Source organism: Arachis ipaensis, chromosome B3, assembly GCF_059453495.1.
Source record: "Arachis ipaensis isolate K30076 ecotype BB chromosome B3, ASM5945349v1, whole genome shotgun sequence".
NCBI lineage: Eukaryota > Viridiplantae > Streptophyta > Magnoliopsida > Fabales > Fabaceae > Arachis > Arachis ipaensis.
This window is the reverse complement of record NC_142438.1, coordinates 73838131-73860716: the sequence shown is the minus strand read 5'-3', so window position 1 is coordinate 73860716 and position 22586 is coordinate 73838131. Positions and strand designations below refer to the sequence as shown.

Below are 22586 nucleotides of genomic sequence, written 5' to 3'. Positions count from 1 at the left end.
ATGCATCTAGCATTTTTTCGAAAATTCATGCATTCATAGTGTTCTTCATGATCTTCAAGTTGTTCTTGGTAAGTCTTCTTGTTTGATCTTGATGATTTTTTGTTTTGTGTTGTATAGTGTTTTTCATATGCATTCTTGAATTCTTGGTGTCTAGGCATTAAAGAATTCTAAGTTTGGTGTCTTGCATGTTTTCTTTGCATAAAAATTTTTTTCAAAAATATATTCTTGATGTTCATCATGACATTCATAGTGTTCTTGGTGTTCATCTTGACATTCATAGCATTCTTGCATGCATTCATTGTTTTGATCTAAAAATTTCATGCATTGCATCTTTTTAGTGTTTTTCTCTTGCATCATAAAAATTCAAAAATCAAAAAAATATCTTTCCCTTTTCCTCTCATCAAATTCGAAAATTTGGATTGACTTTTTCAAAAATTTTAAAATCAAGTTGTTTCTTATGAGTCAAATCAAATTTTCAATTTGAAAATCTTATCTTTTTCAAAATCTTTTTCAAAAATCAAATCTTTTTCAAAATTCTTATTTATTTTCGAAAATTCCAAAAATATTTTTCAAAAATCTTTTTCTTATTTTTATACCAAATTTTCGAAAATAACATAATCAATTAATGTTTTGATTCAAAAATTTGAAGTTTGTTACTTGCTTGTTAAGAAAGATTCAAACTTTAAGTTCTAGAATCATATCTTGTGATTTCTTATGAATCAAGTCATTAATTGAGATTTTAAAAATCAAATCTTTTTCAAAATTAGTTTCTAAAATATCTTCTTATCTTATCTTTTTCAAAAATATCTTTTCAAAATATCTTTTTTAACTTCCTAACTTCTTATCTTTTCAAATTTGTTTCAACTAACTAACTAACTTTTTGGTTGTTTCTTAAATTTTTCAAAACTACCTAACTAACTCTCTCTCTCTCTCATTTTCGAAAACATCTTCCCTCTTTTTCAAAAATTTCTTTTTTATTAACTAATTATTTTTATTTTTAAATTTTAAAAATTTTTCGAAAATTTCTAACATTTTTCAAAAACCATTTTTCAAAAATCACTAACTCTTTTTCAAAATAATTTTCGAAAATTATCCCTCCCCCATCCTATTCTATTTATTCATTCATATCCTAACATCTCATCTCACATCTCTTCCATCCGTACAGTTGTGTTTCTTCCTTTACATCACATTCTTTGTCTCCCCCTCTTTTCTTCCACTCACAAAGGGATCCCTATACTGTGGTATAAAGGATCTCTATTATTATTATTATTATTTTTCTGTGCCTTCTTCTTTGTCATATGAGCAGGAGCAAGGATAAGAACATTCTTGTGGAAGCAGATCCAGAACCTGAAAGGACTCTGAAGAGAAAATTAAGAGAAGCTAAAATACAACAATCCAGAGATAACCTTTCAGAAATTTTCGAACAAGAAGAGGAGATGGCAGCCGAAAATAATAATAATGTAAGGAAGATGCTTGGTGACTTTACTGCACCTAATTCCAATCTACATGGAAGAAGCATCTCCATTCCTGCCATTGGAGCAAACAACTTTGAGCTGAAACCTCAATTAGTTTCTCTGATGCAGCAGAACTGCAAGTTTCATGGACTTCCATCTGAAGATCTTTTTCAGTTCTTAACTGAATTCTTGCAGATATGTGATACTGTTAAGACTAATGGAGTAGATACTGAAGTCTACAGGCTCATGCTTTTCCCTTTTGCTGTAAGAGACAGAGCTAGATTATGGTTGAATTCTCAACCCAAAGACAGCCTGAACTCTTGGGATAAGCTGGTCACGGCTTTCTTAGCCAAGTACTTTCCTCCTCAAAAGCTGAGCAAGCTTAGAGCTGATGTTCAAACCTTCAGACAGAAAGAAGGTGAATCCCTCTATGAAGCTTGGGAAAGATACAAACAGTTGACCAAAAAGTGTCCTTCTGACATGCTTTCAGAATGGACCATCCTGGATATATTCTATGATGGTTTATCTGAGCTATCAAAGATGTCACTGGACACTTCTGCAGGTGGATCCATTCACCTAAAGAAAACGCCTGCAGAAGCTCAAGAACTCATTGACATGGTTGCTAATAACCAGTTCATGTACACTTCTGAAAGGAATCCTGTGAGTAATGGGACGCCTATGAAGAAGGGAGTTTTTGAAGTTGATACTCTGAATGCCATATTGGCTTAGAACAAAATATTGACTCAGCAAGTCAATATGATCTCTCAGAGTCTGCATGGAATGCAAGCTGCATCCAACAGTACTCAAGAGGCATCTTCTGAAGAAGAAGCCTATGATCCTGAGAACCCTGCAATAACAGAGGTGAATTACTTAGGTGAACCTTATGGAAACACCTATAACTCAACATGGAGAAATCATCCAAATTTCTCATGGAAGGATCAAAAGCCCCAACAAGGCTTTAATAATGGTGGAAGAAACAGGTTTAGCAATAGCAAGCCTTTTCCATCATCAACTCAGCAACAGACAGAGAACTCTGAACAAAATGTTTCTAATTTAGCAAATCTAGTCTCTGATCTATCTAAGGCCACTGTAAGTTTCATGAATGAAACAAGATCTTCCATTAGAAATCTGGAAGCACAAGTGGGCCAGCTGAGTAAAAGGATCACTGAAATCCCTCCTAGTACTCTCCCAAGCAATACAGAAGAGAATCCAAAAGGAGAGTGCAAGGCCATTGACATAAGCGCCATGGCCGAACCTGTGAGGAGAGGAGAGGACGTGAATCCCAAGGAGGAAGACCTCCTGGGACGTCCAGTGATCAATAAGGAGCTTCCCTCTGAGGAACTAAAGGAATCTGAGACTCATCTAGAGACCATAGAGATTCCATTGAACCTCCTTATGCCCTTCATGAGCTCTGATGAGTATTCCTCTTCTGAAGAGAATGAGGATGTTACTGAAGAGCAAACTGCCAAGTTTCTTGGTGCAATCATGAAGCTGAATGCCAAATTATTTGGCATTGATACTTGGGAAGTTGAACCTCCCTTGTTCGTCAATGAACTAAGTGATCTGGATCAACTGACATTGCCTCAGAAGAGACAGGATCCTGGAAAGTTCATAATACCCTGTACCATAGGCACCATGATCTTTAAGGCTCTGTGTGACCTTGGTTCAGGAATAAACCTCATGCCCCTCTCTGTAATAGAGAAACTGGGAATCTATGGGGTGCAAGCTGCTAAAATCTCACTAGAGATGGCAGACAGCTCAAGAAAACAGGCATATGGACAAGTAGAGGACGTGTTAGTAAAGGTTGAAGGCCTTTACATACCTACTGATTTCATAGTCCTGGATACTGGAAAGGAAGAGGATGAATCCATCATCTTAGGAAGACCTTTCCTGGCCACAGCAAGAGCTGTGATTGATGTTGACAGAGGTGAAATAGTCCTCCAATGGAATGAGAACTCCCTTGTATTCAAAACTCAAGGATCTCCCTCTGCAACCATGGAGAGGAAGCTTGAAAAGCCTCTCTCAAAGCAGAGTCAACCAGAGCCCCCACAGTCAAACTCTAAGTTTGGTGTTGGAAGGCCACAACCAAACTCTAAGTTTGGTGTTGAACTCCCATATCCAAACTCTAAGTTTGGTGTTGGAGAGTCTCAACAAAGCTCTGCACATCTGTGAGGCTCCATGAGAGCCCACTGTCAAGCTATTGACATTAAAGAAGCGCTTGTTGGGAGGCAACCCAATGTTTATCTAATTCTTATTTGTATTGTTTTTCATGTTTTCTTAGGGTCATGATCATGTGGAGTCACAAAATAAATATAAAAATTGAAAACGGAATCAAAAACAGCAGAAGAAAAATCACACCCTGGAGGAGCATCTGTCTGGCGTTCAGCGCCAGAACAGAGCATGGTTCTGGCGCTGAACGCCCAAAATGGGCAGCTTCTGGGCGCTGAACGCCAAAACAGGCATGGTTCTGGCGTTCAACGCCAGAAATGGCACACAAATGGGCGTTGAACGCCCAAAATGGCCACCAACCTGGCGCTGAACGCCCAGAGTTGGGTACAAAGGCATTTTTACATGCCTAATGGGTGCAGGGATGTAAATCCTTGAACACCTCAGGATCTGTGGACCCCACAGGATCCCCACCTACCTCCACTCACTTCTTCTCACCACTCTTTTTCACACAACCCCATAAATACTCTTCCCTAAAAACCCCTCACCAATCACCTCAATCTCTCTTCCCCACTAAACCTTCACCACTCACAATCCATCTCCTCTTCCCCATAAACCTACCTCATAAACTCCACCTACCTTCAAAATTCAAAACCAATTTCCCACCCAAACCCACCCATATGGCCGAACCAATACCCCCTCCCTTCCCTATATAAAGACCTCCATTCTTCCTCAAATTCACACAACACACCCCTCTACACTCCTCTTGGCCGAAACCACATCTCCCTCTCCCTCTCCATATTTCTTCTTCTTCTTCTACTATTCTTTTGTTTATTGCTCGAGGGCGAGCAATATTCTAAGTTTGGTGTGGTAAAAGCATAGCTTTTTTGTTTTTCCATTACCATTGATGGCATCTAAGACCGGAGAATCCTCTAGAAGAGGGAAAGGGAAGACAAGAGCTTCCACATCCGAGTCATGGGAGATGGAAAGATTCATCTCCAAAGCCCATCAAGACCACTTCTATGATGTTGTGGCCAAGAAGAAGGTGATCCCTGAGGCCCCTTTTAAACTAAAAAAAAATGAGTATCCGGAGATCCGACATGAAATTCAAAGAAGAGGTTGGGAAGTTCTAACAAATCCCATCCAACAAGTTGGCATCCTAATGGTTCAAGAGTTCTATGCCAATGCATGGATCACCAAGAACCATGATCAAAGTAAGAACCCGGATCCAAAGAACTATGTTACAATGGTTCGGGGGAAATACTTGGATTTTAGTCCGGAAAATGTAAGGTTGGTGTTCAACTTGCCATACATGGAAGAGAACGCACGCCCCTACACAAGGAGAGTCAACTTTGATCAAAGGTTGGACCAAGTCCTTATGGACATATGTGTAGAAGGAGCTCAATGGAAGATTGACTCCAAAGGCAAGCCGGTTCAACTAAGAAGATTGGACCTCAAGCCTATAGCTAGAGGATGGTTGGAGTTTATTCAATGCTCAATCATTCCCACTAGCAACCGGTCTGAAGTTACTATAGACCGGGCCATCATGATCCATAGCATCATGATTGGAGAAGAGGTGGAAGTTCATGAGATTATACCTCAAGAACTCTACAAGGTGGCTGACAAGTCCTCCACTATGGCAAGGTTAGCCTTTCCTCACCTCATTTGCCACCTATGCAATTCAGCTGGGATTGACATAGAGGGAGATATCCTCATCAAAGAGGACAAGCCCATCACTAAGAAAAAGATGGAGCAAGCAAGAGAGCCCAGTCATGGAGCTCAAGAGGCGCAGGAAGCTCATCACCATGAGATCCCGGAGATGCCTCAAATGCACTTTCCTCCACAAAACTATTGGGAGCAAATCAACACCTCCCTAGAAGAATTGAGTTCCCATATGGGACAACTAAGGGTGGAACATCAAGAGCACTCCATCATGCTTCATGAAATAAGAGAAGATAAAAAAGCAATGAGGGAGGAGCAACAAAGACAAGGAAGAGACATAGAAGAGCTCAAGGACATCATTGGTTCCTCAAGAAGGAAACGCCACCATCACTAAGGTGGATTCATTCCTTGTTCTTATTTCTTCTATTTTTCGTTTTCTATGTTATGTACTTATCTGTGTTTGTGTCTTCATTACATGATCATTAGTAGTAGTAACTATGTCTTAAAGTTATGAATGTCCTATGAATCCATCACCTCTCTTAAATAAAAAAATGTTTTAATTCAAAAGAACAAGAAGTACATGAGTTTCGAATTTATCCTTGAACTTAGCTTAATTATATTGATGTGGTGACAATGCTTCTTGTTTTCTGAATGAATGCTTGAATAGTGCATATGTCTTTTGAAGTTGTTGTTTAAGAATGTTAAATATGTTGGCTCTTGAAAGAATGATGACTAGGAGACATGTTATTCGATAATCTGAAAAATCATAAAAATGATTCTTGAAGCAAGAAAAAGCAGCAAAGAACAAAGCTTGCAGAAAAAAAAAAAGAGAAGAAAAAATTAGGCGAAAAAAAAAATAGAAAGAAAAAGAAAAAGCAAGCAGAAAAAGCCAATAACCCTTAAAACCAAAAGGCAAGGGCAAATAAAAAGGATCCCAAGGCTTTGAGCATCAGTGGATAGGAGGGCCTAAAGGAATAAAATCCTGGTCTAAGCGGCTAAACCAAGCTGTCCCTAACCATGTGCTTGTGGCGTGTAGGTGTCAAGTGAAAACTTGAGACTGAGCGGTTAAAGTCAAGGTCCAAAGCAAAAAAACAAAGAGTGTGCTTAAGAACCCTGGACACCTCTAATTGGGGACTTTAGCAAGGCTAAGTCACAATCTGAAAAAGTTCACCCAATTATGTGTCTGTGGCATTTATGTATCCGGTGGCAATACTGGAAAACAAAGTGCTTAGGGCCACGACCAAGATTCATAAAGAAGCTGTGTTCAAGAATCATCATACTGAACTAGGAAAGTCAATAGCACTATTCGAAATCTGAAGTTCCTATAGATGCCAATCATTCTGAACCTCAATGGATAAAGTGAGATGCCAAAACTATTCAAGAGGCAAAAAGCTATAAGTCCCGCTCATATGCTTGAAGCTCTGTTTCATTGATAGTTTGGAATTTGTAGTATATTCTCTTCTTTTTATCCTATTTGATTTTCAGTTGCTTGGGGACAAGCAACAATTTAAGTTTGGTGTTGTGATGAGCGGATAATTTATACGCTTTTTGACATTGTTTTTAGTATGTTTTTAGTAGGATCTAGTTACTTTTAGGGATGTTTTCATTAGTTTTTATGTTAAATTCACATTTCTGGACTTTACTATGAGTTTGTGTGTTTTTCTGTGATTTCAGGTATTTTCTGGCTGAAATTGAGGGACTTGAGCAGAAATCAGATTCAGAGGTTGAAAAAGGACTGCTGATGCTGTTGGATTCTGACCTCCCTGCACTCAAAGTAGATTTTCTGGAGCTACAGAACTCGAAATGGCGCGCTTCTAATTGCGTTGGAAAGTAGACATCCAGGGCTTTTCAGCAATATATAATAGTTCATACTTTGGCCAAGAATAGACGATGTAAACTGGCGTTCAACGCCAGCCTTCTGCCCAAATCTGGCGTCCAGCGCCAGAAAAGGATCCAAAACCAGAGTTGAACGCCCAAACTGGCACAGAAACTGGCGTTCAACTCCACAAATGGCCTCTCCACGTGCTACACTTAAGCTCAGCCCAAACACACACCAAGTGGGCCCCGGAAGTGGATTTATGCATCAATTACTTACTCATGTAAACCCTAGTGACTAGTTTATTATAAATAGGACCTCTTACTATTGTATTAGACGTCTTTTTGACCATCTTTGGTCTCAGTTTTAATCCATTGTTCATCTTAGGAGACTATTGATCACGTTTAGGGGGCTGGCCATCTCGTCCATGCCTAAACCTTCACTTATGTATTTTCATACGGTAGAGTTTCTACACTCCATAGATTAAGGTGTGGAGCTCTGCTGTTCCTCAAAGATTAATGCAAAGTACTACTGTTTTCTATTCAATTCTTCTTATTTCGCTTCTAAGATATCCATTCGCATCCAAGAACGTGATGAAGGTGATGATTATGTGTGACGCTCATCATCCTTCTCCCTCATGAACGCGTGCCTGACAAACACTTCTGTTCTACATGAAATAAGCTAGAATGAGTATCTCTTAGATCTCCTAACCAGAATCTTCGTGGCGTAAGCTAGAATGATGGCGGCATTCAAGAGAATCCGGAAGGTCTAAACCTTGTCTGTGGTATTCCAAGTAGGATTCAATGATTGAATGACTATGACGAGCTCCGAACTCGCGATTGCAGGGCGTTAGTGACAGACGCAAAAGGATAGTAAATCCTATTCCGGCATGATCGAGAACCGACAGATGAATAGCCGTGCTGTGACAGGGTGCGTGAGCATATTATTCACTGAGAGGATAAGATGAAGCCAGTGACAAGGGTGATGCCTCCAGACAATTAGCCGTGCCGTGACAGGGCATTGGATCATTTTCCCGAGAGATGACCGAAAGTAGCCGTTGACAATGGTGATGTATCAGATAAAGCTAGCCATGGAAAGGAGTAAGACTGATTGGATGAAGATAACAGGAAAGCAGAGGTTCAGAGGAACGAAAAGCATCTCCATTCGCTTATCTGAAATTCCTACCAATGATTTACATAAGTATCTCTATCCCTATTTTATTATATAATATTCAAAAACACCATTATCACTTTATATCTGCCTGACTGAGATTTACAAGGTGACCATAGCTTGCTTCATACCAACAATCTCCGTGGGATTCGACCCTTACTCACGTAAGGTATTACTTGGACGACCCAGTGCACTTGCTGGTTAGTTGTATCGAAGTTGTGACAAATTATGAGTGTGTAATCACGATTACGCGCACCAAGTTGCTCACATTGCCAGGGATTGTTCGAGCCTGGACATCACAATTTCATGCACCAGTTTGGTTCTAATATTGTTGAAGGAAATGAAAGTTATAACAGGAATATGCATCAAGGTCAGAGCAATCAAAGATGGATGGAGCCAAGAGGATCTGATCAACCCTTTTGGCAGCAACACCCTCCAAGATATCATGGACAAAGACCATTCTACAATGCATACCAAGGCAATGGACATGGTGGACAACCTCGTAGTTATCAATAAGCCCCACCCTATGCTTATAGGCCATCCTCTCAACACAACCTTGAACCACCACACTCACAAGCTCCTTTTCACCTTTCGCCACCATATAATCCTCATTTACCCCGATTCCAATCCAATTACTCCCAAACACCACGACTTCCCAATGTACCACGTCCAAATCCATCACCCCGAGAATCAGAAGTTCGCCTTAAGGGAACAGTAGATCAACTTCAAACAACCCTTCATCAACTAGAGCAAGCAATAAGTCAATTATCTTCTAGACGTTCGAACATTCAAGGGCCTCCCAGAGCCCCATGTGGGCAATCTAATGAAAGGCGTAGCATGAAGGAGATATTAGAAACTCCGGTGGACAAGACAGAGCATGACTTCATACTAGAACAAGCAGAGGAAGCTGTCATTATACAAGAAGAAGAGTTGGTTGAAGACTTAGGAGATGCTGAACTTCCATGGGAACCCAGAGTTGTGGAGAATTCTGTCAAGGCCGTTACAATTGATGCTAAAGAGGATAGTGTACAACCCCCAAAGCAAGTCTCTTATGAAGAACTAGATGGAATGACCCAAGAAGCAAATTCTCTTGATGATGATAGTCACAAGTCCAGTTCTTCTAGTAATGAACTTGCATCCGTGAGTGAATTCTCTGAGATCGAAGAATCTTCCCCAAGCGAGTACAAAGATGATACATAGGTAGATTTTTCCCAACCTCCCATTTATGACTTGAGTGATGAGGAAGACATAGAAGGCTTTGATCAGGACATGGATACATTTAAAGAATCTTGCAAAGAAGTGAAGAATTTCATAGAAGAGCACAAGGGAGTAAAACTCACAGAACCACTGGAACCACCTATCCTAAGGCCATTACCACCCAATACAAGCTTCAAATGGGTACAATCCTTAACCTTTAGCTTTATTTTTCCACTTGAATATGGTTTGCTTGAAACAGATGGCCAACTTAGAGCTCTCTGCGGCTTTAAGAGTAAAAGGGAAATGGCTCGTACTCAGAGCTGGTGCACAAGGTTCAATAAGGTTCCACGCTTCGACTCGAAGTGTGCGGATTGGCATCATGATCTATCAAATGGATCTCGGAAAACGTTTGGTTATTCTGATGAGAATCTAATTTCTAAATCGCCCGGATGGAAAAATATAGATCAAGATGAAGGCGGATTTAAAAGCCAAGTTTGGGATCCTGGAATCTATTCTGACACTCGTCACCCCGGGACCCTGAGAATCTATTTGAAGCTACTCAGAAGCTTTACATGCCTAGTTTGGGACCCCGAAGGCTATTGGAATTCCAAGCATTCGTAGAGATTTCTGGATGAATTTAAGCACAAGCCACCATAACAGGAAGCTCATCCAATGTCCAACTTAAGGACTTTAGCTAAAAGTGATAGGTGGGAGACAACCCATCATGGTATAATCGTTCCTTTTTTCAATTTTAATTTTATTCCGTTTTGTTTATTTTTTAGTTTTATTTTATTTTACTTCCTTGAACCTGGAATCATGCATAACATTCATATTAGCATTGCATTCTGCATTTTGCACAAAAAAAGGGGTGTGCGACGCGACCGCATCATTCTTGCGATCGCGTCAAGTTGCGAAAAACACTTCCCACGCAACCGCGTCATTCACGCAGCCGCGTGATTTGGAGGTTGGCGTAAACATCCAACGACCAGAAAGTTAGGCTGGAATCGTGCCGCCATTGTGCGTTTTGTACAAAATGCCCACGTGATGCATTTGCATCTTTGCTATATTAGCTAGTTAGTTGAAGTAGTTTTAGCTTAATTTCATTCATTTTCTTTGAAATAAACAAGCATTTTAACGAGTTCCATATCCATGCACTCAAGTACCAAGAACCAGGTTAATTGTAGCCAAATTCATGCAAATGATTCAAGGAATGCATAAATGAATGAATCTCATGAAATTGATTGCATGGATTGGTAAGACTTTGAAGCAATTTCCCTTGTTAATGATAGGTGATGAAACAAGAAGGCATTGAAGCAAGAATGAAGCAAGCAAGTGGCTAACAACTCCTTCAAGAAGAGCAATGTGCACGTTGCTAACTTGGAATTCAAGTTGGCAACGCCATTGAAGCTTTACTTCAGGAAGAGCACAAACAACCTTGCAAGAAAGTGGTCTTCTGTGAGCACTATGCACGTTGCTAACTTGGAGCTACATTGGAGTGCTTGGCAACAACACCAAGAAGCAAACTGAGTAAGATTTGGCTAGGAAATGAAGGTTGCTACGTTGCCAACCCAGAGATACATTGGCGTGTTCCAAGGCAACGCTGAGCTAGAAAACTTGGCCCAGGAAAGGGAGATGCACGTTGCCAACGCCAGCTCCTATAGGCGTGTTCCAAGGCAATGTAGCAACCTTAGCTTGGTGCCATAAGGAAGGCTCGAACACGTTGTTGGCTTGGGAGAGCATGGATGTGTTCCAAGACAATGCCAAGCTAGAAGGCAACCCTGGAGGGCAATCTCAAGACATCAAGCACGTTGCCAACGTTGGGTGCACATGCGTGTTTGATGAAAATGTGCCAGGAAGCAAACAAGCAAGGATCACTCACTCAAGCAAGTTGCCAACGTTGGGATACATAGGCATGTTCATTGGCAACGCATCATACAAGCAAGCTAGGCAACCTTGGGAATGAAGAGCACGTTGATAACTTGGGAATGCATTGGCGTGCTCATAAAAAACGCAGCAATGCTTGGAGCTAGGAAGCATAAGTTAGCACGTTGGCAACTTGAAAGAACAAAGGAGTGTTTGCCAAAAACGCTGGTGAGCTGGACAGCGTGACCTTACCTCCTTCAATGGAGTATATCTTGAGCTACAAAGTTCCAAATGAGGTAATTCAAACGGCATTTGAAAGTAGACATCTAGAGCTTTCCAACGATATATCATGGTATGGGTTTGACATTAGTTTGAAGCTTCAAAAGCGGGCTTCATTTGGAGCCTCAGAAACTGAACACGTTGCCAACTTGGAAGAGCAAAGGCGTGTTTGCTAACAACGCCCGCGATTTTGGCAGCCTGACCCTGTCTTCTTCAAATAAGAATAACTTGAGCTACAGAGATCCAATTTGAGTGCTTTCAGTTGCGTTGGAAAGCCGACATTCAGGGCTTTTGAACCATATATAATAGTATATAGTGGAGCACAAAATTGAAGCCAAACCATAAGCAACTTTAAGCCCCAAAAACAAGAATAAGGAGTTAACATCCAAGGAAGCATGAATGAGCCTAGAGAGGCTCGAACACGTTGCCAAGCCAAGGGGGAGAAGGCGTGTTCATCAAAAACGCCAAGGGGCAGAGAATTTGGGCCAAGGAAGGGCACTAGCACGTTGCCAACTTGGAATGAACTAGCGTGTTTGACAAAAACGCCACAACCAAGGCAACTTGACCTTGCCTTCTTCAATGGAGCATAACTTGAGCTAGAAAAATCCAATTGAGATGATTCCAACTGCATTAGAAAGAAGACACTCTGAGCTTTCCAATGATATATGATAGTCCATATTAAAGCAGAGGATTGAAACTCAAATTCTGGAAAACATTAAGCATGAAAAGTAGAGTCAAGAAGAAGAAAAGCAAGTTGTTAGCAACAACTTGGGCTAACAACGCCCAAGTACCAATGCCCACTCCCAGAAAAATACCTTGCACGTTGCCAACGTGCATTAAGGCTAGCGTTATTGGCAAAAACGCCAAGCCATTGGGCCAGGAACATTATGAACAAGCTCCTTCTCCCCTGTTTAGCAACACTTCCTCCATTGAGCCAGGAATTCAACAAAGAGAAAGCCCACATTGCTAGCCCAAATTAAAGATCTCTGAAGGAATTTTAGGAGTAGTATAAATAGAGAAGAGTTTAGTACTTTTAGAGGGACATTTTTTTTTGAACTTTTATTTAGCAATTTTTACTCTTAGACACTTTTACTTTTACACTTAGAGTTTTTTTTTGGTTTTCACTGCTTCTCAACCATATTCTATTTTGTTTTCTTTTGGCAACTTTGAACTTCAGTTTTCAAGAACTTCTTCTCCATTCTTCATCACTCTTCTCTACTCAATTTTAATGTTTACTTTTGCATTTGTTATTGAATGTAGAGCTATGATTCACTAAACCCCATTTTCATTAGGGGGAGGAGCTCTGCTCATTTGAATGAGTTGATAACTTTTCTTTTCCTTCTCAATTCAAGTGGTTCATCTAAAAGGAAACTCTTGTTCTTCATAGATTCAATCACCATCGAGAGAGGGATTAATCTATATGAATTATGTGGTGAATTTGAGAAAGGAGCTACATAATTCAGTTTAGAGTGCATCCTTTCATGATTTCCTTGATCAATACACTTTGGTTGGTATGTGAGATGTAACCTCCCTTAGTTGAGATTCTGGAAATTGTGTGGCTTGGATTAGGAATTGAACTTCATCTCTTCTCATGAACAATTAGATCACGAGAGTGGCAATTGGTTGTGTTGAGAGAAATTGAGTTACCAAGAGATTGGGACTCAATTTCCCACAAATTGCCATGGATCTATACCCATGATTGAGAAGGAATTGATCAACATCAATTCAGGAGAATTTGCATCTCTGATCCCTAATGATCCTCTCCATCATCAATTCTCATTTCTTTTGCTCTTTAGTTGTTTGAATACCCATTACCCAATTCCCTTCTACATTCTTGCAATTCATTATTCTTGTCATTTACATTTTGTTTCTATATTTCTTGCTATTTACTCTTATGCTCTTTAAAATTCTGCAATCTTTACTTTCTTGCAATTTATCTTTAATGTCATTTAAGTTTCTTGCATTTTAAGTTTTAGTTATTTACTTTCATCTTCTTTCTCTCTTCTAGTTCTTTAAATTCCTTGCCATTTAAATTTTTGCAATTATGTTCAAAAATCACAAATCTCATGAAATCAAAACCATGTTTGCTTGACTAAATCTACCAATCTCCGTGGGATCGACCTCACTCTTAGTAAGTTTTATTACTTGATACGACCCGGTATACTTGCCGGTAATTACGTGAAATTAATTTTTTGCGTATCAAGTTTTTGGCGCCGTTGCCGGGGATTGGAAAAGATTGACAATGATTAAGTGAATGGTAGTTTAGATTAAGCATTTTTCTTTTCTTTGTTAAAGCCCACTAACTGTTTGATATTTTGTTTGCTAACTTTAACTTCACTCTAGCAATAGAGTGTTTCATTTGTGTTGTTAGTTTGTGTGTTTGTGTATGTCAGAGGTAAGGAGATTTAATCCTGAAGATAAGAGAACCCTCCAAAGGTTAAGAAGAAAAGCAGCAGGAAAAGGGATAATTGGTGAGGAGGATTCAGAAGGAGAAGACCAAGTCATGGAGGGCAATTCACATAACCCTGCTGAGGGAGTTGCCAACAATAACAACCCAGAGGGAGTTGCCAACAATAACAACCCACCTCAAAGGAGAGTTCTAGCTTCTTACACTCTCCCAAATCCAAGACACTGTGGGAGCAGTATACTCGCTCCCAATGTTCATGCAAACAACTTTGAATTGAAGCCTCAGCTCATTACTCTCGTGCAAAACAATTGTTCCTATGGAGGAGGCCCCCTTGAGGACCCAAACCAACACCTATCTGTCTTCCTAAGAATATGTGAAACTGTCAAGATAAATGGTGTGCATCCAGATGTTTACAAGCTGCTATTATTTCCATTTTCTTTGAGAGACAAGGCATTTCAATGGCTAGAGACATTCCCCAAGGAAAGTATCAACACTTGGGATGATCTGGTGAATAAATTCCTATCCAAGTTCTATCCGCCTCAGAGGATCATCAGGTTAAAAACAGAGGTGCAAACATTCACTCAAATGGATGGGGAATCATTGTATGAAGAATGGGAAAGATACAAAGCCCTGATTAGAAAATGTCCACCTGAGATGTTCACTGAATGGGATAAACTTCAAAATTTTTATGAAGGGTTGACTGAAAAATCTCAAGAGTCTTTGGATTACTCTGCAGGAGGCTCGCTACAATTGATGAATACAGCCAAAGAAGCTCAGAATCTCATAGACATGGTGACAAATAACCAATACTTCTTTGCTCATCAGAGGCAACGCCAACCTATTCAAAAAAAGGGTGTGTTGGAACTAGAAGGAGTAGACACAATCTTGGCACAGAACAAGTTGATGCACCAACAGATCCAACAACAAATGGAAATGATGGCTAAGAGAATAGATGGCCTCCAACTAGCTTCAGTGAGCACAACAAATCAAGCTTCAATTGAATGGGGTCAAAATGAAGTAGGTAATGTTGAGCAGCAACAAGAACAAGTTCAATACATGCAAAATACCTCATGTTCATTACAAAATGACTTCCATGGTGACACATACAACTCATCCTGGAGGAACCACCCCAACCTGAGATGGGGTGAAAATCAAAACTAGTGGCAGAAAAATAACAACTCCAACCATTCCCACAACACACACAACCAAAATCATTCATCTAACAACACTAACCAATACAAAAAACCACAAAACACATATCAACCACCCCACAATAATTCAAAAATTCACCAAAATAACTTCTCCACACCACCATTCAACTCACAAAATGCCCACCTCAATGCTCCAAACAATTTCCAGCCACAACAATCATACCCTACCATACCACCCATTGACCATCATGAAACCAGGATCTCAAGTCTTGAAGCAGCCTTGCAAGCCCTTACCCAAAACACACAGTCACTTGCCCAGACCACTCAAGGTTTAGCCAAGGGGTAAGAGATTTTGCTCAAAGGACAAGAAAGACATGAAGCCACCATGAAGAACCTTGAACGACAAGTGGGACAATTGGCCAAACAAGATGAACGGCCAACCAATGTTCTCGCAAGTGATACAATCTCCAATCCAAAGGACACAGGAAAAGTCATAAAATGGGAGGAGTGCAAAGCAATCACTCTGAGAAGTGGGAAGAAGGTGGAGACAGAAGCCATCACTAAAGAAGAGCACAACAAAGAAGGCTTAAAAGAGGAGGTGATGGAACAAAAGCAGGAGCAAGAAACCTCTACATAAAGTGATAAATTAGCTAAGAAGGAAGCAATGAAATCATATCAACCAATGATTCCATACCCTCAAAGGTTCAAGGGAGAGAACAAAGAGAAGCAATACTCCAAATTCTTGGAGATATTCAAGACACTACACATCAACATCCCTTTCATTGAAGCACTTGAACAGATGCCCCTATATGCTAAGTTCATGAAGGAATTGTTGACAAAGAAAAGATCCTTGAAAGAGGGACAAACGGTTGTGATGACCAGGGAGTGTAGTGCCATCATCCAAAGAGGGTTGCCAAGAAAGAGGAAGGACCCAGGGAGCTTTCATATCCCCTGCACCATAGGCAACATGATGATTAAGAGAGCATTTTGTGACCTTGGTGCAAGCATAAATCTGATGCCTCTATCTTTGATGAGGAAGCTTCAGATTCATGAATTGAAACCCACAAAAATAGCCCTTCAAATGGCGAACAAATCCATTCAGTAAGCACTTGGGGTTGTGGAGAATGTATTGGTGAAGGTGGACAAAATTTTCCTCCCAGCTGACTTCATCATTCTAGACATAGAGGAAGATGACAACACTCCCATCATCCTAGGGAGACCTTTCTTAGCTACTGCCAGGGCATTGATAGATGTTGAAAAAGGAGAATTGATGCTAAGGGTGCATGAAGAGCATATAGTATTCCATGTCTTCAAGAATTTGCAAGATTCCACCCAAGAGGAAGAGTGTATGAAGATTGATTCCATAGACCCAAACTTAAAAGAGGCACCTGATGAAACACTTCCAATGCACCTAAGCTCATGCTGGAAAAGAAAGGAAGAGGTAGAAGTGTTGCAACAAGCTCAAAGAATAGAGGAGAAGCTACAACTAAAGTGTGCATTTGAGATTCTCAGCAAGGACATTCTAAAAATTGAGGCTCCGAAACCTGAACTACCTCCTGAAAAAGAAAAGAGCCCCAAGAAGAAAGTGCCAAGAGGATGGAGAAACAAGAAAACCCCCACTGAAGGTTTCTCACCAGGGGATAAAGTGATGCTAACTTACCAACCAATGGAAATATCTCCACACTTTTCTGGATATTACACAGTGAACAAAATCCTCTCACTTGAACATGTGGAAATCATCAAGAAGGATACTAGAAGGAAGCTCATGGTGAGAGGGGAAGGATTAAGGCACTATGATCATCATCCTCCCTAAAGAGGGACAACCGTCAAGCTAATGACGATAAAAGAGCGCTTGTTGGGAGGCAACCCAACCTTAGGTAACTATTTTTTTATACTCTTCTCAGAATAAATGGTTAGTTCAACTTCTATGTATTGCAAGGAATTAAGTTTGGTGTTCCACACCAATGTGATTGTATCAACAAAGAAAAAAATTAAGGGTGAATGCATGGTACTAAGTTTGGTGTTCCACCAACATTCATGAAAAACAAAGTAACCCTTGAGACAATTATGAATAATCACAAATCCCAAACAATCATAGAAATTGACTAAGCCTGCAATTTCATTTGTTTACCTTTTAGTCCTGCATTTTATTTACTCATAGACTTAAAGCAAATGATGTAGTATGCATGCATGAAAGAAGCATTCTGTGTTAGTATATAGAAGTAGGCAAGGAACTAAGTTTGGTGTTCCCACACCAACTTAAGGTCAAGAACTCACAAGCATACCTGCATGCTAACCACCTCTCAAGTGCTTGGGGACAAGCAACTTTCAAAGTTTATTGTAGGCAGTCACTTCAATCTTGGGAAGGATTAAGCATCATCAACCAAAGAGACAAAGAGGGATGTAAAGACCAACAATGATGATGATAAGGAGTAAAGCAAGTAAACTCCAAAAGGTTGTATTGTTAAGTGATTGTCTTTTATTTAAAACTGTTATGATTGAAAGCAATACTACACCCCTGCTTGTCTGCTTAGCATAATCTCTTTAAAAGTTCAATAACTAAGATGCTAAATACATCATAGCACCATACACTTGAGAATTTGCTTACACTCAAGATCCATAAATTGCAAACAGAGAACAGTTCTTTGAAAAGAATGATTGAGGAGTCAAAAATTTGTTTTGAGGCAAGCAAAAGATTAAGAGAAGTGGTGGTTCTAGTTGTATGATTGTGTATTGAGGTTGCATGTTTGTGAAAACCTGCATGGGAGCTCATAGGCAGGAAATAGAGTTCAAAGAAGTACTGTGGAGATTCTCAAATATCTTTTGATCCAAGAAGCATCAAAAAAAAAAAAAAGAGAACATGGCAAAAGGCTCTGAGCATCAATTACTAGGAAGAAAAAGAAAGAAATAAGAACTCAAAGAGTTATTATCCTAGTTAAATGCTTGTGGTAGAATTGTGTCAAAGAGAGAGGCTTGAGCAAGTAAATCCTAAGGGTTGCTTCAACACCTAATACCTTAAGACCAACTGGTTTGGGAGTATTGATTGAAAGCTTTTCTAAAGAGCCGCTTTGAGACATGACACTTAGAGTCAAGGCCAAGACACAAAAACTATAAGACTGCTTCAAGGTGATTACCTATAGAGAGATTTCCATGATATCATTTGAATGAAAGTCCTAAGATCTAAGACTTCCAAAATGTAGGGACTAATAAGCACTGAAATCCTTGCATGAGCATATAATTCAGAGTTCACCCCACTATCACTTAATCACTTCACTCACCAAGGCATTACAAGCTATCCCTCAACTTGTTCCAATTAAAAGAAACCTTTGTGCATAGTTCTTTTCTTGCTTGAGGACAAGCAAGGTTTAAGTTTGGTGTTGTGATGCATTTGCATCTTTGCTATATTAGCTAGTTAGTTGAAGTAGTTTTAGCTTAATTTCATTCATTTTCTTTGAAATAAACAAGCATTTTAATGAGTTCCATCTCCATGCACTCAAGTACCAAGAACCAGGTTAATTGTAGCCAAATTCATGCAAATGATTCAAGGAATGCATAAATGAATGAGTATGAATGAATCTCATGAAATTGGTTGCATGGATTGGTAAGACTTTGAAGCAATTTCCCTTGTTAATGATAGGTGATGAAACAAGAAGGCATTGAAGCAAGAATGAAGCAAGAAAGTGGTTAACAACTCCTTCAAGAAGAGCAATGTGCACGTTGCTAACTTGGAATTCAAGTTGGCAACGCCATTGAAGCTTTACTTCAGGAAGAGCACAAACAACCTTGCAAGAAATTGGTCTCCTGTGAGCACTATGCACGTTGCTAACTTGGAGCTACATTGGAGTGCTTGGCAACAACGCCAAGAAGCAAACTGAGCAAGGTTTGGCTAGGAAATGAAGGTTGCTACGTTGCTAACCCAGAGATACATTGGCGTGTTCCAAGGCAACGCTGAGCTAGAAAACTTGGTCCAGGAAAGGGAGATGCACGTTGCCAACGCCAGCTCCTGTAGGCGTGTTCCAAGGCAACGTAGCAACCTTAGCTTGGTGCCATAAGGAAGGCTCGAGCACGTTATTGGCTTGGGAGAGCATGGACGTGTTCCAAGACAACGCCAAGCTAGAAGACAACCCTGGAGGGCAATCTCAAGACATCAAGCGCGTTGCCAACGTTGGGTGCACATGCGTGTTTGATGAAAACGTGCCAGGAAGCAAACAAGCAAGGATCACTCACTCAAGCAAGTTGCCAATGTTGGGATACATAGGCGTGTTCATTGGCAACGCATCATACAAGCAAGCTAGGCAACCTTGGGAATGAAGAGCACGTTGCTAACTTGGGAATGCATTGGCGTGCTCATAAAAAATGCAGCAATGCTTGGAGCTAGGAAGCATAAGTTAGCACGTTGGCAACTTGAAAGAACAAAGGAGTGTTTGCCAAAACGCTGGTGAGCTGGACAGCCTGACCTTACCTCCTTCAATGGAGTATATCTTGAGCTACAAAGTTCCAAATGAGGTGATTCCAACGGCACTTGAAAGTAGACATCTAGAGCTTTCCAACGATATATCATGGTATGGGTTTGACATTAGTTTGAAGCTTCAAAAGCGGGCTTCATTTGGAGCCTCAGAAACTGAACACGTTGCCAACTTGGAAGAGCAAAGGCGTGTTAGCTAACAACGCCAGCGATTTTGGCAGCCTGACCCTATCTTCTTCAAACAAGAATAACTTGAGCTACAAAGATCCAATTTGAGTACTTTTAGTTGCGTGGGAAAGCTGACATTCAGAGCTTTTCAACCATATATAATAGTCTATAGTGGAGTACAAAATTGAAGCCAAACCATAAGCAACTTTAAGCCCTAAAAACAAGAATAAGGAGTTAACATCCAAGGAAGCATAATAAGCCTAGAGAGGCTCGAACACGTTGCCAAGCCAAGGGGGAGAAGGCGTGTTCATCAAAAACGCCAAGGGGTAGAGAATTTGGGCCAAGGAAGGGCACTAGCACGTTGCCAACTTGGAATGAACTGGCGTGTTTGACAAAAACACCACAACCAAGGCAACTTGACCTTGCCTTCTTCAATAGAGCATAACTTGAGCTAGAAAAATCCAATTGAGATGATTCCACGTGCATTAGAAAGAAGACACTCTGAGCTTTCCAATGATGTATGATAATTCATACTAAAGCAGAGGATTGAAACTCAAATTCTGGGAAACTTTAAGCATGAAAAGTAGAGTCAAGAAGAAGAAAAGCAAGTTGTTAGCAACAACTTGGGCTAACAACGCCCAAGTACCAATGCCCACTTCCAGGAAAATACCTTGCACGTTGCCAACGTGCATTAAGGCTAGCGTTATTGGCAAAAACGCCAAGCCATTGGGCCAGGAACATTATGAACAAGCTCCTTCTCCCTTGTTTAGCAACACTTCTTCCATTGAGCCAGGAATTCAACAAAGAGAAAGCCCACATTGCTAGCCCAAATTAAAGATCTCTGAAGGAATTTTAGGAGTAGTATAAATAGAGAAGAGTTTAGTACTTTTAGAGGGACTTTTTTTTTGAACTTTTATTTAGCAATTTTTACTCTTAGACACTTTTACTTTTACACTTAGAGTTTTTTTTTGGTTTTCACTGCTTCTCAACCATATTCTATTTTGTTTTCTTTTGGCAACTTTGAACTTCAGTTTTCAAGAACTTCTTCTCCATTCTTCATCACTCTTCTCTACTCAATTTTAATGTTTACTTTTGCATTTGTTATTGAATGTAGAGCTATGATTCACTAAACCCCATTTTCATTAGGGGGAGGAGCTCTGCTCATTTGAATGAGTTGATAACTTTTCTTTTCCTTCTCAATTCAAGTGGTTCATCTAAAAGAAAACTCTTGTTCTTCATAGATTCAATCACCATCGAGAGAGGGATTAATCTATATGAATTATGTGGTGAATTTGAGCAAGGAGCTACATAATTGAGTTTAGAGTTCATCCTTTCATGATTTCCTTGATCAATACACTTTGGTTGGTATGTGAGATGTAACCTCCCTTAGTTGAGATTCTGGAAATTGTGTGGCTTGGATTAGGAATTGAACTTCATCTCTTCTCATGAACAATTAGATCACGAGAGTGGCAATTGGTTGTGTTGAGAGAAATTGAGTTACCAAGAGATTGGGACTCAATTACCCACAAATTGCCTTGGATCTATACCCATGATTGAAAAGGAATTGATCAACATCAATTCAGGAGAATTTGCATCTCTGATCCCTAATGATCCTCTCCATCATCAATTCTCATTTCTTTTGCTCTTTAGTTGTTTGAATACCCATTACCCAATTCCCTTCTACATTCTTCCAATTCATTATTCTTGTCATTTACATTTTGTTTCTATATTTCTTGCTATTTACTCTTATGCTCTTTAAAATTCTGCAATCTTTACTTTCTTGCAATTTATCTTTAATGTCATTTAAGTTTCTTGCATTTTAAGTTTCAGTTATTTACTTTCATCTTCTTTCTCTCTTCTAGTTCTTTAAATTCCTTGCCATTTAAATTTTTGCAATTATGTTCAAAAATCACAAATCTCATGAAATCAAAACCATGTTTGCTTGACTAAATCTACCATTTAACTAAAGTTGCTTAATCTACCAATCTCCGTGGGATCGACCTCACTCTTAGTGAGTTTTATTACTTGATACGATCCGGTATACTTGCCGGTAATTACGTGAAATTAATTTTTTGCGTATCACCAAGCGATCGCGTCCCTGACACGATCGCATCACTTGCACAACATCAATCCCACGCGACAGCGTGAGCGACGCGATCGCGTCGCATGGATTGCACAACACCCCAAAAGAAGACCGAGAGTTGCACTGAAACGATGCTGGAATCGTGCGTTTAGCACAATTTCCAGCGACACGATCGCATGCCCCAGGCGATCGCGTCATTCGCTCCCTAATCCATTCCACGCGATCGTGTGTCCCATGCAATCGCGTCAACCACCATTTCAGCCCAACCACGCGATCGCGTGTCCCACGCGATCGCTTGGATTCAAATTTATAACCCCCCAGTCACGCGAACCCTACCATTCGCGCCCCTCCCCCCCAAACCCTTCTCCTTCCTCTCTTCTTCTCCAACCACCCAACCACCACCCAGCCACCATCACCGACCGCCGCCACCCCGCCGACCACCCAGACCCCGTCGCCACGCCACCCCCTTCCTCCTTCCCCTTCTTTCTTCTTCTTCCTTCTCCTTCCTCCCTCCACCGCCACTGCCCCCCTCCGCGATCACCACCCCACCGCGCTGCCGTCACCGCCGCGCCCCCATCCGCCACCCAAGCCCCCTTCCCTTCCTTCCCTCTCTCTCCCCTACCCCCATTGCCCTTCCCAAAGCCCCTGCCTCCAAACAGCAACCGCCGCCGCCTCCGCCACCCTTATCCGCCGCGCCCAACGCCA

At 40.5% G+C, this 22586-nt stretch overlaps 1 non-coding gene across 1 annotated transcript; it reads right to left on the bottom strand.

Annotated features, from left to right (window-relative positions):
- Positions 1-1832: 1832 nt before the first annotated feature.
- Positions 1833-1940, bottom strand: LOC148571138 (small nucleolar RNA R71). Its single transcript, XR_015908140.1, has one exon. It is a non-coding gene; the product is annotated as a small nucleolar RNA R71 (small nucleolar RNA).
- Positions 1941-22586: the final 20646 nt, after the last annotated feature.